Genomic DNA, 12,324 nt, shown 5'->3' with positions numbered 1-12,324 from the left:
TAAAATACACTACAGTGGTGTTCTATAGAAGTCACTATTGGCACACATTACCTGTAATATTAGACTGATATATACTTCGAAGTGTGGGATGAATGACAATCTACTACATACTCTCTAGACAGAGAAAATAGAATAATAGGTACTTTGTAAGGATCAAATATAAGTCCGGCTCTCCCTTGAAGTCTTCCTTCGGTGTTCGGAACACAGGAAATGCTTAGCCGGATCGTAGGAGAGAATCCATCTCAATGGACTTGTGAACAAACTTTTTCTTTATTCCCCTAAATGCTCAGTAGAGGATAAAACAGAATCAGGGATGCAAAGTACATGAAAAGAGACAGGTGGCTGTGCACTCTTAGGCCTCTTTCACACATCAGGTTTTCGCCGTCAGGCGCGATTCGGCGCTTTTGACAGAAACCGGATCCGGCGAAATGCAATGCCGGATCCGGTTTCCCCCCCATTGACTTGCATTTGCGCCGGATCGCGCCGGATGGCCATGCGTCTCATCTGGTTTTCGCCGGATCCGGCAATGTGTCGCGATCCGGCGTCTGGAAAAAACGGCTACTGTAACGTTTTTTGTCTCCGGCGAAAAAGCCGGACACGCCGGATCCGGCGCGTCCGGCTTTTTCACACAATGAAAGCCTATGAGCGCCGCAATGCGCCTGATCCGGCGAAAGCCGGATCCGGTGGCCGGATCCGTTTTTTTTGGTCTGAGCATGCTCAGTAGCTCTGCCCACAAGACATATATAAAAGCAAGACAGTGGGACCCACAGCCACACCCAACATGCCACCCAAGAAAGCAACCAAGCGCAGCAGGAGAAGGCAGGAGACCACTGCAGCACCATCAGCACCACCACCACCCCAAATGGAGCAGCAAATGGAACATGCTGAGGAGGGGAGGCCAGCAGCAGATGAGAGACGGTAATTATCAAATCCCCCATTCCTCCAAACTAGGGCTATTGAATATCAAGATATTTATTGGCCCTTTGTTTCTCTTTATTCAACAGCCGCCCAATAGATGCAGCAGCAGCAGCAGCAATGGCAGCAGCTGGAACACCACCCACAGGCATGGAGTGTGGCCACCAGGAAGACAGCACATCATCTTCTGGGAGCCCTCCCTCGCATCGTCAGCGTTTGACGGTAAGTTTTTATTTCCAAAATCCATCATCTCTGTAATATATGTCTATTCATTGCCTTTTATTTCAAAACAGGATTCACAAGATGAAGAGGAGCTCCCAGAAGAAGAAGGAAGGGGTGGACAGACACTTGGAGTGGGCTCACAATTGGTAAGTTTTTTGCATCAAACGCAGAAACACAACATCACACTACACACAACACATAGAAAACAATGTTCTGCAGACCACACACAGCAAACAAATGCCTACATCCAAAGACATAACATTTTTTGTTTTCTTCTCTAGTCTTCCCAATCTGGTGCTCGGCCAAGAGGTCCTCGCAGTGCCTCCCAGGGTCGTCGGCGACAGCAACGCGGCGGTCACCAGCGTGTAAGTATAAATATTTTTGCTTTGTTTTTTTGCACTTTTTATTTCATTTCTTTTGTGGAGGCTAATTATGTTATTTTTGTCTTCACAGCCTTCACAGCGTGCTCCCGACTCTGACGGTGAGGATGGAGGACTCGATGTGGACCACCTCATCGATCTCGTCAGAGAAAGGGAGCCGCTCTGGAATATGGCTGACCGCCGCCACGCTGACCTTATCGTTACCCGACGACTCTGGGAGGAAATCTGTTCGCTCCTTGTGGGCCGCTGGGAGGACCTCGATGTTCGGGCCCAGATTAAAGAGCGTAAGTATATACAGTACCGGTTGCTTGATGTAAACCAGTGTTTCCTGAACTCCAGTCCTCGTGGTCCCCACGGATCATGTGTTCAGGATTTCTATTTACTATGGAAATCCTGAAAACATGACCCCTGGGGACCATGAGGACTGGAGTTTGTGAAACACTGATGTTGTATACTAACCACTCCTTTCTCGTTTCAGGGAACAGAATAGTGAATCGGTGGCGGTCTGTGAGGGATCGTTTCAAGAAGGAGTTCAATAAAGAGATGCGGGCCCCGAGTGGATCTGGAGGACGCAGGAGCAAGTACAAGTACGCACAAGCCCTGTCGTTCCTCCGGGAAACAATGCTCACCAGAAGGTAAATATTACACACCACATGTGAAAAAAAATGTTAGATGTAACTTTTTTTTTTCAGCCAGGGCCATACCATGTCAGTATTTTAATTGTTTTTTTTTCTCTTTATTCCACAGCACGGTGAGCAGCACTCGGGAGCCTGCACGATTGGACCCTTCTGAGGCGATCCCTGAGGAGACCGGCACCGAGGGACACTTCGACCGCCCCGGTACATCTGCACCTTCCCAGCCTTCCCACACATTCGACCCATCTGTCCCATCCACCAGCACAGGAGCATCGTGGCCGCCTACATTACATGAAGCTGCTGGTGAGGAGATCGCTTTCCCTTTACCCCACCCTTCTGCCCCTGCCACCTCTAGTACACCTGCGGGTACTGGGCGGCAGCGGCAGAGGGGTCAGGAAAAGAGTTATGCGCCAGAGTTCTTGCATCTGAATGCATCTTTCCAGAACTGTCTAAAAGTCTTGTCAGAGCAAATCTCCGCAGGCTTTCAGCAGATCAACTCCAGCATTCTGGAGGTGAAGACACTTCTGTAAACCATGCATTCAGAAGCAAGATCTTCGCCAAACCACACCTTTTTCAGGTCTGTTGTGGAGCGCATGGCAACACTATCTCCTACCCAGCAGATGCATGTAATGCATTCGTGCCACGGTGCTCTACAGCAGGTTACCTCCCAACCTCCACCTCCCACCACTGTAGTTCCTCCACCTGCACCCCCTCCAGCCACTTTCCATCCTCCCCCTCCTATTACATCTGCACCCCCTCCAGCCACTTTCCATCCTCCCCCTCCTATTACATCTGCACCCCCTCCAGCCACTTTCCATCCTCCCCCTCCTATTACATACCAGCAACCTCACCAGTACCAGCAACCTTCCCAGTACCAGCAACCTCCCCAGTACCAGACATCTCCCCACTTCCAGCAACCTGCCCCGTACCAAACTCCTTCCCCGTACCAAACTCCTTCCCCGTACCAAACTCCTTCCCCATACAACTTTCCATCAACATCATCTGCTCCTACAGTCCCTGCCCAACCCTCCACTCCACCGCCCACCACCTCTTCTGCCTCCCACATGTCCACCCATTCTGTAGCTTTTTCCACACCATCACCTCTAACTGTACCTTCCCCACCACGATCCCAGTCCTCTCTCCACACTCCTATTGTCGAAGTGTCCCGCAGCCCCTCCAGCAGTATTTCCACCCCACACTACACCGAGTTATAATGTTTTTTTTGTAATAAAAATGCACATTTGGTTGGTTTCAAACCTTTATTAAAAAAGTTTTTTTAACTTTAAAAGCAGTTTACACAAAAAACAATATTTTAAATAAAAGTTAAATTATTGTTTACACTGGTTGTCTGTCATTTCTTTCTGCGGCGAAATATGTTTAAAAAAAAGGTTAAATACAGGGTATTTAAAAGGTAAAAAGGTATTCAAAACCAGGTATATAACTGTGGGTAAATTTTAGCTTTTTGCCACAGTTGTGTTCCTGGTTGTGTTTGAAGCAAAGTATTTCACCTGAAAAGTTGTGTTTATTGTTGGTGATTTCCTAACAATGTACACAACTTTTGTTAAAAGGTGAAATACTTTGCATAAAACACAACCAGGTACACACCTGTGGCCTAAAGCTAAAAATAGTAAGACCATGACAAGATAGCCAACTTTGGTTGGCAAAGGTATATACTGTTGGTCCAGAAGGTACACAAGTTTGGTTAGGGCACAAATCTTTCACACTCTGTCATCCTGCCAGTGTACTCTGCCTTGAGGTGACATAAAGTATAGTGCAAAATTGTCCCTCATTACTGAAACCGTCACAGAACTTCTAGTGGTAATATTTCCAATGACAACATCCATCTTCGCCAGTAACTTGCTCTTCTCTCCAACCTGCACTTTCTCCTCTACAACCTGTCAAAGAAGGGCTGTAGGAACATGCTATATATAGTTTTCCAGTAGCCAATCCCGTTCGGAAGGCCACAAGGGTCAATTTTAAAAACCAGATCCGGCGTAATCCGTCGAAAAACGGATAGAAAAACGGATGAACCGGATGAGACGGATCCGGTTTTGTCTGTCAAGAACAAGACGGATCCGGCAGAAAACCGGATCCGGCACATCAGGTTTTACAAAACATTTGCCGGATCCGGCATTCCGGCACGACGCCGGATCGCGCCTGACGCCGAAAACCTGATGTGTGAAAGTAGCCTTAATGATTAAGGGCATCGATGTCACATATCATGCACCATGCATCCCCGATTCCGTTTTATCCCCTCATGAGAACTTTGGTGAATAAATAAAAAGTTGGTTCACAAGTCCGTTGAGCTGGGTTCTCTCCTGTTTATGTGACTTTGTAATGATGCTTTGTGGTAAGAAAAGGGAGTACCTAATCTGTAACCCCCATAAAACAGCTATGGAAAGCGTCTCACTCTCTCCGAACATCAATTACACAAACAGCTTATCGGTTGGTTTTAATAAAAACTATGCAATTCTTTATTGGGGTGACACCTGCTAGCAGGTTCCCCTACAGATTTTCAGGGGCAGATTTTTTTTTTTTTTACATTTTTGATTAATACTTAAAAATGTGCAAAGAATCAGTTATTTTTGTGTAGCTAACTCGCTGATCACTATGCTATCCTCTCCTTACAGGTATGCCATGAGCGGCCACCAAAAGAAGAACCAAATTAGGATCTCTTGTCCATCTGATGGCTCCAACTTGCAACCTTTTTTTGACAGCTCGAGAGCTGTGCAGCAATTATGTGAATGAACGCTACAACCAGTCATCTGGGCTACGGATTCTGGAAGACCTACACTAGAAAAGGAATTGTGACGTCTAGTATGTGTCATGTTTCAGCTGGTAAAACCGTGGCACAGCTGACCTTTTCACTCCACGAATGTAAAAGTCAACGGTGGACAGACAGAAAACCACTTGTAAAGAAAACCTGTGGAAGTTATTTATTTCGGGAAAAGAAACATGAAACTAATCCAAATGGAGCCTTCACTTCTATGTAATGTCTGCAGAAATAAAACTTTTTTTCTTAGCTTTGGAAGGATCTCATGGGAGGATCAGCTACTTGCAACTTTTCATTCCTTATCCAGTTCTTCAAAGACCTGAGATCTCTTGCACTGCATTTATGGATGGCTTTCTTGCATACAGCATATGATATTAAGGAGGGTGATCATTATATTCTGGGCCAAGCTTCAGCAGAGGACAGTCCCTGTAGGTTATCCAAAGAGCTGGCATCCAGCGGCACGGAAGCATCTCTTGTCAATCCAGCTGCCTTCGGGAAAGATGCGAGGAAGTCAGGGCCGGCCCAAGAGATTACGGCGCCCTAAGCGAAACTATTTTGTTGCGCCCCTACTATTCTTGGCAGTAGATGAAAACTTGGGATATAAATTTAGGAGCAAAATAAACCACAACAACAATGAATAATTAACTCTCTCCTAACTCTTTAATCTTCTGAGAAGTTGTATAGGACAAATATATACAAAGTAACCAATAACACAAAACAAAAACGACCATAGGTAATTAAAATTTTTGTTTCCTTGCCTTTTTTTTTGAAAAGGATGACACTAAGTCACCGAGATTAATTTGTTTAGCAACTTCAGATTCTATCGAAATTGTTGCCAACCCAACCAACCTCTCTTGCGTCATATTTGCCCTTAAATATGTACACTTTTCTTTCCATCCCTAAAACTTTTTGCCTTTTGAAAAGATTTTTTATAATTTTTTCTATTTTTTCTCTGGCGCCCCCTTTGGTTCGGCGCCCTAGGCGGCCGCCTAGTTCGCCTATACGTTCGGGCCGGCCCTGGAGGAAGTGAAAAATTATATCACCCTCAAGAAAATACTTTTTGTATTTCCTTGTTTTCTGTGTTATACAAGGTAGAGAATAAGCTTTAAGACGGACATGATCCAACTCTACCATGAAAGTTTGAAAAGATACAGTACCAGTATTCAGTAATGTTGTGGGTTGGTAAGAGATGCCTTCTTGTAGAGTGTTTTACAGGTATTCCACTAAGAGTTAGAAATAGTTAATAGCACGGCACATAAAAGACTCCCCGACGAATATATCTGCACCAATATAGCCTTAAGCAATGGCTATGCATGTGTCCTGAATGTTCGAATATACGGAAAGCGCTTGCATTTGCTCTAGAAAGTAACAAACTACGGCTTCTCTATGCTAGCTGCATTCATCCTGGATAATAGTTCATATATTTCTATAGGTGACTCCTTGGAGGGGTTCTACGTCTTGGTGAGAACATCAGGTGTAAACGAGGTGAAAAAAAAGTTGTCCTTAAAAATATTTGAATTAAAAAAGTACATTAAATAAATATGGAATGAAAAATAAGCATCAGATATAATCAATGTTTTTGCCCAATTCTTTATAATCTGGTTGACACATGAACTTTAGTGTATCCAAAAAAGCCCAAACCCTAGTGCGGCATGATGACGTACACTCACTGGCCACTTTATTAGGTACACCTGTCCAACTGTGTGTTAAGACTTAATTTCTAATCAGCCAATCACATGGCGGCAACTCAGTGCATTTAGGCATGTAGACATGGTCAAGACAATCTCCTGCAGTTCAAACCGAGCATCAGTATGGGGAAGAAAGGTGATTTGAGTGCCTTTGAACGTGGCATGATTGTTGGTGCCAGAAGGGCTGGTCTGAGAATTTCAGAAACTGCTGATCTACTGGGATTTTCACGCACAACCATCTCTAGGGTTTACAGAGAATGGTCCGAAAAAGAAAAAAAATCCAGTGAGCGGCAGTTCTGTGGCCGGAAATGCCATGTTGATGCCAGAGGTCAGAGGAGAATGGGCAGACTGGTTCGAGCTGATAGAAAGGCAACAGTGACTCAAATTGCCACCCGTTACAACCAAGGTAGGCAGAAGAGCATCTCTGAACGCACAGTGCGTCGAACTTTGAGGCAGATGGGCTACAGCAGCAGAAGACCACACTGGGTACCACTCCTCTCAGCTAAGAACAGGAAACTGAGGCTACAATTTGCACAAGCTCATCGAAATTGGACAGTAGAAGATTGGAAAAACGTTGCCTGGTCTGATGAGTCTCGATTTCTGCTGCGACATTCGGATGGTAGGGTCAGAATTTGGCGTAAACAACATGAAAGCATGGATCCATCCTGCCTTGTATCAACGGTTCAGGCTGGTGGTGGTGGTGTCATGGTGTGGGGAATTTTTTCTGGGCACTCTTTGGGCCCCTTGGTACCAATTGAGCATCGTTGCAACGCCACAGCCTACCTGAGTATTGTTGCTGACCATGTCCATCCCTTTATGACCACAATGTACCCAACATCTGATGGCTACTTTCAGCAGGATAATGCGCCATGTCATAAAGCTCGAATCATCTCAGATTGGTTTCTTGAACATGACAATGAGTTTACTGTACTCAAATGGCCTCCTCAGTCACCAGATCTCAATCCAATAGAGCATCTTTGGGATGTGGTGGAACGGGAGATTCGCATCAGGGATGTGCAGCCGACAAATCTGCGCCAACTGTGTGATGCCATCATGTCAATATGGTCCAAAATCTCTGAGGAATGCTTCCAGCACCTTGTTGAATCTCTGCCACGAAGAATTGAGGCAGTTCTGAAGGCAAAAGGGGGTCCAACCCCTTACTAGCATGGTGTACCTAATAAAGTGGCCAGTGAGTGTATATTACTAAATACGTTCCATCTCAAGCTTTTTGGCATATGCTAACTGTAAATCTCTGATAAATGCATGTCCAACCTCTGGGACTCACACATATCTAGAAAGAAACCCTGTCTCACGCACCCAAAAATAGAGATGTGCCGGCACATGCCCTGCTCTCACCATCTGCTTGCAGAGGTGCATAACCGCTGTAGAAGAGAATGGAGAGAGTTGTTCATGTGCAGCCACCTCTTTGGGGGTCTCAGGAGACGGGGCCCCAGTCTCGAGAATGAGAATATCTCTTTAAGGTCTCATTCATACGTCCATGTTTAAACATGTACGTGAAAATATGGTACCGGTGTCATCAATATGCATCAGTGTGTTCATTTTTGTCATCAGTGTGTCATCGGCCCGATAGAACAACACGGGTTAGTCTATGAAAGCCGTCTGTCTGCGTCCTTACTTATTGATACAAATGTCATCTGCTATGCGCTGTATAATGTACTGTCTCTGCATGCTGCACAGACTTGTTTTTTAGATCCTTCCCAATATGAATGTAGTGTTAGGGTATGTTTCCATGGGCCGGATTACATCCGGATTAGCTCCGGATTGAACGCTGCGTACAGCCGCAGCATTCAATCCGCAGCGTCCGGATGTTACAGCATAGTGGAGGGGATTTTATGAAATCCCGTCTCCACTATGCGTGTGAATACGCATCCGGTGGCCCTGCTCATCCGGACATGCGGCGCGTCTTTTTAGACTGCAGCATGTCTGTTTACCTTGCGGCGACGCTCCGTCGCCGCAAGGTAAATAACACAGTCCTATGTATAGGGTGCAGCAATTCCGGATGTGTTCAATGAATACATCCGAAAACACCGCGCGTACCGAAGGGGGCGGCGCTTTGGGCGGAGCCGAGTTTCCGGCCCGTGGAAACGTACCCTTAGAAGTTGTAAACCTTCAGGAAACGATTGAATTTGAATGCATGGAAATTGCTATGAACCTAGGGGCTTGTGCACTTGGCTGAGCCAGTCCGAGGAAAAAAATAAAAAAAGAAAGAAAATCGCTGCGTGTCCCAGTTTGATCCGATATTCGATGACACCTGAGTGCGGTCTGATTTCCACGGACTGACAGAATGGAAAAGATGGAGACTTTTTTTTTCCATCTTCGCCTCATGCGAGAAAATCAGATCACACTATGTTCGCGCTATATTCGGCGTTTGATCAGAGTGTGATTTGTGTAATCGACCTGATTTTCTCAGATGAGACAACATATGTGTGTGACCCTAAGGCCGGGATCACACATGCGCAAAACACGGCCGAGTCTCGCATGTTAATACCTGGCACTGCCGCCGGCACTTGAATGGGAGCGTGCGGCCACATAGCAATACATGGATCCGCACGCTCCGCTCCTCAGTGCCGGGTATTAACATGCGAGACTCGGCCGTATTCCTCGCATGTGTGATCCCGGCCTAACCTCATATATGGCACTACATTGCTTTCTTTAAGGCTGTGTCCCACAATGAGTTTTTACAATTCCAGCAAAGTGGATGGGAATTCTAGAAATCATTGTTTCTTTTTTAAAGTCCAGGATCACACATTCAGTATTTGGTCCGTATTTTACATCAGTATTTGTAATCCAAAACCAGGAAGAGGAAAAGTATAATAGAAACTCATCACCACTTCTGGATTTATCACCCGCTCCTGGTTTTGGCTTTTCAAATACTGATGTAAAATACTGACCAAATACTGAACGTGTGAACATGGCCGCATGTAGTGTTAACTACTTCCCGGTTTTTTTTTTTTAACTTCACAACATGTCAATTTCTCTTCAGCGTACGCTGAGTTTTATGGGCGGATTTTCCCCATAGACTTGCAGTAGACACAGAAAATACACAGGTGAAGAACACATGTAACCTGCACGTGCCTGTTCTGTTTCAATAAAGTTTTGTCAACACCAAATACCAGGAAGTATCAACAAAGCAGCTTTATTTAAGGCACAACATACAAAGAAGAGACAAAAACCACAGCGTCAAAAAAATCACTCAAAAACACAATATTACTTTAAGACTCTAAAGAGTATCTGTCACCAGGATTTTGCTTCCTCATCTGAGAGCAGCATAATGTAGGGGCAGAGACCCTGATTCCAGCTATGTGTCACTTACCTGGCTGGTTGCTGCAGTTTTTATTAAAAACTTTATCTGCTACAGATCTAACAGTTCTCTGTATAACCCCGCCCACACCACTGATTGGTAGCTTTCTGCCTACGCACAGTATACACAGAAAGCTGCCAATCGTTGGCGGGGATGGCTGTACAAAGCTCGTGAATATGGTTGACAACCTCACAGTGGGTTTACTAGTCCTTTAGTGATAATCTCCTGCTGATAAAACAGTAATTTTATCAAAACTATACCAAGCAGCCCATTAAGTGACACATGGCTGGAATCAGGGTCTCTGCCCCTACATCAGATTAGATAGCAAAAACCTGGTGACAGATTCTCTTTATCGAAAGCAACATAATAATTTTTTTTGTTCCAGCTGTCCAAATATAAAATATAGCATACCACCCTGTGACTCTTAGTGGTTGTTTGTGCGAATTACTCCATGGTGGACTCACTATATGAGAGGAGGGGCGACACTGGTGCATGCTGGGGCATGGATTCCCACTTTTTCTCTTTCTGACAAAATGATGTAGAAGAAGAAGACAGGAGACATGAACAGTAGATTCACAGATTTCTCCTAGAAGTTCCTATTTTCTCTGAACACAGATTTGTACTGTAGAAACATTACTAACGATTCTGCGCGAGCGATGTGAGTGATGGCGATCTTTGTACAGCACTAAATAATGTGTTGGCGCTATATATAAGCAAATAGGTAAAAATCAAATGATAAAGTGATGTATTTTATAATCAATAAACTATGTTCACTCGAAGGAGTGCTGGTCAAGTTACACAGTGTACATGATAAATGATGTCTATTTACCATCTGTTTACAGTTCTGTAATTCATTCATTAAACTATTGCTTATAAGGAAATCCTTAGTTGTGAATATTCGATAAATCATTGAGCACCAGGTGGAGGGAGCGCGTCCCAACCCCACTCAGAAATGATTTACATTGTGGGGTTACAAAACAGATCCACATTGTAAATGCAGAAAGCTCAAGGACCGTGGACTGGACGTCTATGCAACGTGCTATGGTGCTCAGGTTTGGGTGTATGGATATTGATAAAGGCTCAATTTCAAGCTCCCAGACCCCACGGCAGAAAAAAAAATCTGTAATAAAGACTCAGAATTTCAGACCTTATGTAGGCCATGTTCACATGTTGCTTTTTTGCAGTTTTTTTTTTTGCTGCCAAAACCTTCTCTCTTGGCAGTAAAAAAAAGTTTTACTGTGTTTTTGCAGCAGATGATATGTGTCATTTGTCTACAGTGCATGTTTAATAAAGTTAGTTTCATTCACCCCCCCAAAAAAAAATCAGCATAAAAAATATGGTAGCCTTTTTTGCACTTTCTCATTGCTTTCTGTGGTGAAAAAAAGTACAGCAAAAAGCACTGAAAGAAGTGACATGCAAGTGTTCCGATTCAGAGAGGAACGAGAAAACCAAACGTGTGCATGAGATTTCTGATGTCTCCGATCTTTTGTTGGTACTATTAAAAAGCAGCTTTTAATTTGTGTCAAAAAAACACTGCAAGTGTGAACATAGCCTTATAGTACTGGTGTTCAGGTTTCCCTCCATAGTTTCACCCGGAGACATTGACTATGGTGGCAGAAGGTGACTGCTATTTACACCAGGACACATTCTGAAAGAGACTGCACTAAAGTAAAGCCATTGTTTATGAAGGAACTGGTGTATCCGGGGCTTGACACATGGATCTCGCCATGTTTGTTTTGCTTGGATGTGCCATTGACAAGCTCTCTGATGATGTGCTGCAAACTCTTCCAGCTGCTAGAAATACTCACATAAATAAATACATACATGTTGTGTTGTCACAATGTCAGGTATTTTATAACAGCAGGCTTGGATACTTTGAGCTTTATCCTTCTGGTTTTCAAGTGTTTATTCTTTGAGAGAAGTTTACAGAAGGAATTGCCAGCTAGTCATACACATAGCTCAGAGAGGGAAATCGAGAGGGATGGCGGTGGCCGTGATGGTCTACTGCAGCCTCTCGCTTTCTCAGCATGATTCCATGTAAACTCAACTCAAGAATCTCAAACAAACCCGTACCTCATGGAGACTTTCATGTAGTAGACATAACATCCTCTGATCACTTTGTTACATGGCTCTACAGGGGTAAAGTGGATCTGTCAACAGATTTCACAACAGATAATGCAAACATTATTATAGGTGTTGTCTACTACAGGACAATAGCATTCAATGCTGCTGGGAGAACTACTGGGAAAAAACATTATTCCTCAGGGGAGGTGCTGACTTTCAGTCATAGGGGTGTGACCAAAGCGGTCACAGTGATTGCTCAGTACACAGTGAGTGGCGGGTGTAGGCATGTCGTGGATTGATAGCTCACTCTGCAGTGCATCTGTGG

The 12,324-nt window shown here is 44.4% G+C and overlaps 1 protein-coding gene across 1 annotated transcript in view; it reads left to right on the top strand.

Moving 5' to 3' along the window:
* LOC141073897 (twist-related protein 2-like) overlaps window positions 1-5,566 on the top strand; it is a 65,794-nt gene extending 60,228 nt beyond the window's left edge. The window contains exon 2 of the mRNA XM_073561437.1: window positions 4,783-5,566. The gene's annotated coding sequence lies outside the window, so the exon portion shown is untranslated. The remainder of the gene's footprint in view (window positions 1-4,782) is intronic.
* Window positions 5,567-12,324: the final 6,758 nt, after the last annotated feature.

Source organism: Dendrobates tinctorius, unplaced genomic scaffold (genome assembly GCF_039654945.1).
Source record: "Dendrobates tinctorius isolate UK_male_01 unplaced genomic scaffold, ASM3965494v1 ptg000319l, whole genome shotgun sequence".
Taxonomy (NCBI): domain Eukaryota; kingdom Metazoa; phylum Chordata; class Amphibia; order Anura; family Dendrobatidae; genus Dendrobates; species Dendrobates tinctorius.
The sequence above is the reverse complement of the archived record's forward strand: the minus strand, read 5'-3'. Positions and strand labels throughout refer to the sequence as shown.